Genomic DNA, 5,367 nt, shown 5'->3' with positions numbered 1-5,367 from the left:
TGTACCATACAAGGGGAAAGAATATTACTACTTAAGCCTTGGGACATTCTGCTACACAAGCATAAAAATCACTGTCATTGAGCACAAGTACCACCAATGTAACCCATCCTACACAAGTATTCCATCTCCCGCACCTGGTTTCTACTTTTTAAGGTCTATCTCATGTCCTTGTCCTTAATTATCGTTCCTTTGTTGTTCTTGAAATTTGAGATTCCTATTCTGTACATTCACTTTGGAAATCAATTTGGTGGTTTTTTTCAGGAAGCTGGAAATAATTTTACTTCAAGACCCAGCTATACTACTCTGGGGCATACATGCAAAGATGCCCCTTTATACCATAGAGATACTTGCTCAACTGTATTCATAGCAGCTTTATTAGTTATAGATAGAAACAACCTCTTCAACTGGAGAATGGATAAAGAAAATGTTGTACATCTACACAGTGAAATACTACTCAGTTATTAAAAACAAAGACATCATGAATTTTGCAGGCAAATGGATGGAGCATGAGAATAACATCCTGAGTGAGGTAACCCAGAGCTTGAAAGAAGGATATAGTATGTATTCACCTATAAGTGGACATCAGAGATGAAGTGCGGAATAGCCATGCTACAATCCACAGACCCATAGAGGCTGGGTAGTAAGGAGCTCCAAGGGAGGATACACAATTCACTCAGAAGGGAAGCTAAATAGTCATCGGAGGTGGATGGGGAAAGGGAATTTGCTGGGATGGGGATGAGAATAGGAACAGTGATGGCTATCAGGTGAGATAAAAATTGTTGGGGGTATCTCTGGGACTAGCTGGAGGCCTGGGATGCCGGAGGATGCTGGGAGTCTATGGAGGTGACGCTAGCCTGGATTCCTACCAGAGGGGTGGGTATAGAAACAGTAGTGGTCACTTCCTGTAGCCACATAGGACTTCCAGAGTAGGGAAGGGGACATCAATATATCAATCAAACCTTCATCCCAAAATGTATCTTGCTTGTAAGACGTGCAGGGTTAAAGATAGAGCAGAGACTGAAGAAACAGCCAGCCAGTGACTGCCCCAATTTGAGACCCATCTTATGGCAAGCACCTATCCCTGACACTACTAATGATACTCTGCTATGCTTGCAGACAGGAACCTAGAGTAACTGTCTCCTGACAGGTTTCATCCAGCAGCCAAGGGAAACAGGTGGAGAGACCCATAGCCAAGCATCAGGTGCAGATCAGGCAGTCTTGTGGAAGAGTAGGGGTTAGAATTGAGCTAGCCAGAGGGGCCAAGGACACCACAAGTAGACCTCCAGAGTCGACTAACCTGGGACTATGGGGGCTCGCAGAGACTGAACCACCAACCAGGGAGCATGCAGGGGCTGGACCTAGGCCCCCTCCACATTTGCACCAAATATATGCAGCTTGGTCTTCATGTGGGATCCCTAACAAGTGCAGCAGAGGCTGTCTCAAATTTTGTTTGCAGCTATTGGAAAAGAGATTCTTTTCTCATACAATATATCCTGATTATAGTTTTCTTTGCCCTACTCCCCCCACCCCTCCCAGTTTCTCCCAACCTCCCATCCCTTCTGGATCTACTACCTTACTGTCTCTAGAAACAGACTTCTAAGGGATATATGACAAAATAAAATATAATAAGATGAAGCAAAAACTATCGAAGTTGAGCATAGCAGCCCAGCAGGAGAAGAGTCTCAAGACGCCGGCAAGAGACTCAGAGACCCACTTGCTCTAACAGCCAGACTTTCTATAAAAATACTAAGCGAGTAGCATACATAGCATATATATCCTATAATATAACTACAGATGACCTTGTATAGACCCATGTAGGCCCCCTGCAGGCCCCCTGCTTGCTGCTTCAGTCTCTGTGAGCACAGATGCACCTTGCTCAATTGATTAGAGAGCCTTATTCTCTTGGTTTCCTCCATCTCTGCTGGCTCTGACACTTTCTGCCTCCTCTTGGGATCCCCTGAGCTCTAAGGGGAGGGGTTTAATGTATATCTCCAATTTAGACTCTCTTTTTGCATGAATCTGGCTGTGGGCCTCTGAATCTGCTCCCATCTGGTCTTTAAGCTTTCTTGTTTTTGGTCCTCATCTATTGGTTTTCAGTCCTAGGAGAAAATATTTTTTGATAATACAAAATACATACATGTAGAAAATTCTCTTTTCTCTTTAACCATTTTACCAAAATTATAGCCTCATATTTGTATCACTTCAAATAAATTTTTCTCTCTAATACTGTTTATTTCATTTCGTTAAAGAATAATTGAATCTAAATTACATATATGGCATATTGCAAAAAAATAATACTCTATAGGATCTTAAAAATAAACCTCTTGCTAGAGTGGTAGCACATATCTTTAATCCCAGAGCAATGAAGGCAGAAGCCAGTCTGGTCTATCTAGTAACTTCCAGGACAACTAGGGCTACAGAAGGAGCAAGAAGAGGAGGAAGCAGAGGAGGAAGAAACAGAGAAGAAAAGGAGGAAGTGGAGGAAGAAGAGGAGTAATCATACTTCATTTTTCTTGTTGTGCATCTCGAGTCTCAGGCAAATTATCTTTCAACTTTAATTTTTACATTTTCGCCATTTTGGTCTAATACAGCCTGAGCGTTAGGCTCTCTTGCAAGAGCCTTTGGGGATATCGATGACCTTGAGAAGTGAGAAACTCCTTGTAAACGGTAAAGGCAAGCCGAACAGAAATTACACAAAGAGCCAGAAATTCTTACACTAATCCTGTAATTGCAGTTTTAGATAGCAGAAGCCATTTATTACTGTTGTTCTAGCTACAATACAGAGGAGGGCACTCAACATCTTTGAAGAGAAGAAGAGGAGACAAGGGTTCTTAGAGTTAGAAATTGGGTCCCACCGGGAACCCTTGAGAGAATTAGGGATGGAAGTGGAAGAAAACGAAGTAACTTCTTTTGTTTGCCAATTATGGGGTTATGCCTACTCTGTATTCTAGCTAGAACCAGGGGAATACGCATGCTCTGTCACCTAAACCTTTGTTTTGTACCTCTGGTCTTATCTAAACTGTTGGGAGAGATCAAGGTCTGCCAAAGCAGGACACACAAAGTGGGGCAAGATATGTCTCCCACTCTCCAGAGACCCAGGCCTTAGCTTAACAAATACAGAAACTCCCTGAGTGTCCCCTCTAAATTGTAAGAAACAATGATTCTTACTTTTAACATGCATACTGGAGACTCAGCAAAAATGAAGACTTTTATTTCGTGACCTTGCAAAGTCAGGCAAAAGTAGCTGGTGCACCCATTTGGTGTAAAAAAAAAATTTTTATTACTACTAACTTTTCCCTGTCCCCTGAATCCTTCAATGGCTGAGATCTTTAGGGAGGTATTGTCTTCTGGCTATCTAGTATTTTTCCGCTCCCTAATTTTCCTTCCTATGGATTCAAGATGCAAAGCCTTGTCTAAATTATTTCTGGGCTCTAGATCGCATCCTTTTTATTTGCTTAATATATCTTTTTAAAATTTTATTGTGTGTGTGTGTGTGTGTGTGTGTGTGTTTGCCTACCTGTAGATAAGTATATTGTGTGTGTGCCCAGTATTCTCAAAGGCCAGAAGAGGGTCTTGGGTGCTCTGGACCTGGACTAAGACAGTTGTGGGTCACTATGTGGGTGCTGGGAAAAGAACCTGGAGCCTTCAAAGGAACAGCGAGTGCTCTTAGCGCTGACTCCACTACAGTCCTGAGTCCCTCCTTTTCTGACCTATAGGCTCAGTCATACAAACTTCCTGTAACTTTTCAACCTTAGGATGAACTGAGAGCATTTAGCACCAGCTGCCACCTGAAAAGGACAGGGACCTAGTGCCTCCTGCTGATCTGGAATTCTCTCTCATTTTTAATTTTATTTTTCTTGGATGTTTTATGTATCTACATTTCAAATGTTATCCCCTTTCCCTCCTCTCCCATACCCCTCCTCCTTCCCCCTGCTTCTATGAAGATGCTCCCACTCCCACCCACCCACTCCTACCTCAATGTCCTGGCATTCCCATACATTGGGGAAATGAGCCTTCACAGGACCAAGGACTTTGCCTCCTATTGATTCTGGACAATGCCATCCTCTGAGACATATGTGGCTGGAGTCATGGGTCCCTCCATGTCTACTCTTTGGTTGGTAGTTAAGTCCCTGGGAGCTCTGGTAGGGTCTGGTAGAGATATTTTTATTCTTCCTATGGGATGGAAATCCCTTTCAGATCCTTCAGTCTTTTTTCTAACTCCGCCATTGGGGTCCCCTTGTTCATTCCAGTGGTTAACTGCAAGCATCGTTATCTGGATCAGTAAGGCTCTGGCAGAGCCTCTCAGGAGACAGCTATATTAGGCTCCTGTCAGCAAGCACTTCTTGGCATCAGCAATAGCGGCTGGGTTTGGTGGCTGCATGTGGGATGGATCCCCAGGTAGCACTATGTCCAATTTTCTGAGGAACCTCGAGCCTGATTTCTGGAGTGGTTGCACGAGCTTGCAATCTCATTAACAATCTCTAAAGAGCTCTAAACACCTCAGATTGAAAATGGATCATTAGGATTTATTTCAAACATGGCAGCCATTGACACTTTTGAGGTAAATGTGCTTCCAACAGAAGTGATCTTTAAAGTAAGGGAAGCAGTTGTTTTTTTGTTTGTTTTGTTTTGTTTTGTTTTTTTTTTGTACCGAGTGCCAAAAACTTTCCTATGAGCAACTTACACCTGTGTCTTCACTCTCTCTGAAAACACAAGTACCTCTTTAGCCTTCAATGGGCAATACTTGTGGAAGAATTATCTTAAAAGAGCTGAACATAGAAAAAAATAGCATCTGTGTTTTGTTTTCTGTCTTTTCCACTCAACTAAAACTTGGAGCAGTCTTGGAACATGTGTACTTACTCTATGATTATGTTTTAAAGTGCATAGGAGAGCAGATCGGGAATAATCCCTCTGAAGGTTGAACAAGAGGGCCCAGAAAGCCCTAATAGTAAACTAAGGACATGGGGTTGGTCAAAGGATGGGTTAAATTCTTACTTAAGCTTAAGTATTAACTAGCTAATGATCTAAAGACATTTATTGAACTCTTTCTAATTCCATGAAGGATCAGGGGAAGAAGTGAGCAGAGGTAGGCGGAGGTAGGGGAGTTTCCACTCCTCCCTTCCAAAATCTAGTGTGGTTCTATGGGTTTTTAATTCCTGTGCATGCCAAGCAAAATAACAGAGTAGGAGACAAACACCGAGTACTTCTCATTCTTCCTTTGAAAACATGAAACATGCTACACACCACCCCTCACATAGTGCTGCTGCTCTCGGGACTGAGACATTCTGAATGAGAAAGCCACTGTGACCTAGCTTGAAAGATGACGCCCAGTTGTCAATTCTCTAGGACTTTAGTCTAGTTCAGAGG

The sequence above is a fragment of the Rattus norvegicus genome, chromosome X (genome assembly GCF_036323735.1).
Source record: "Rattus norvegicus strain BN/NHsdMcwi chromosome X, GRCr8, whole genome shotgun sequence".
Taxonomy (NCBI): Eukaryota; Metazoa; Chordata; class Mammalia; order Rodentia; family Muridae; genus Rattus; species Rattus norvegicus.
The sequence above is the reverse complement of the archived record's forward strand: the minus strand, read 5'-3'. Positions refer to the sequence as shown.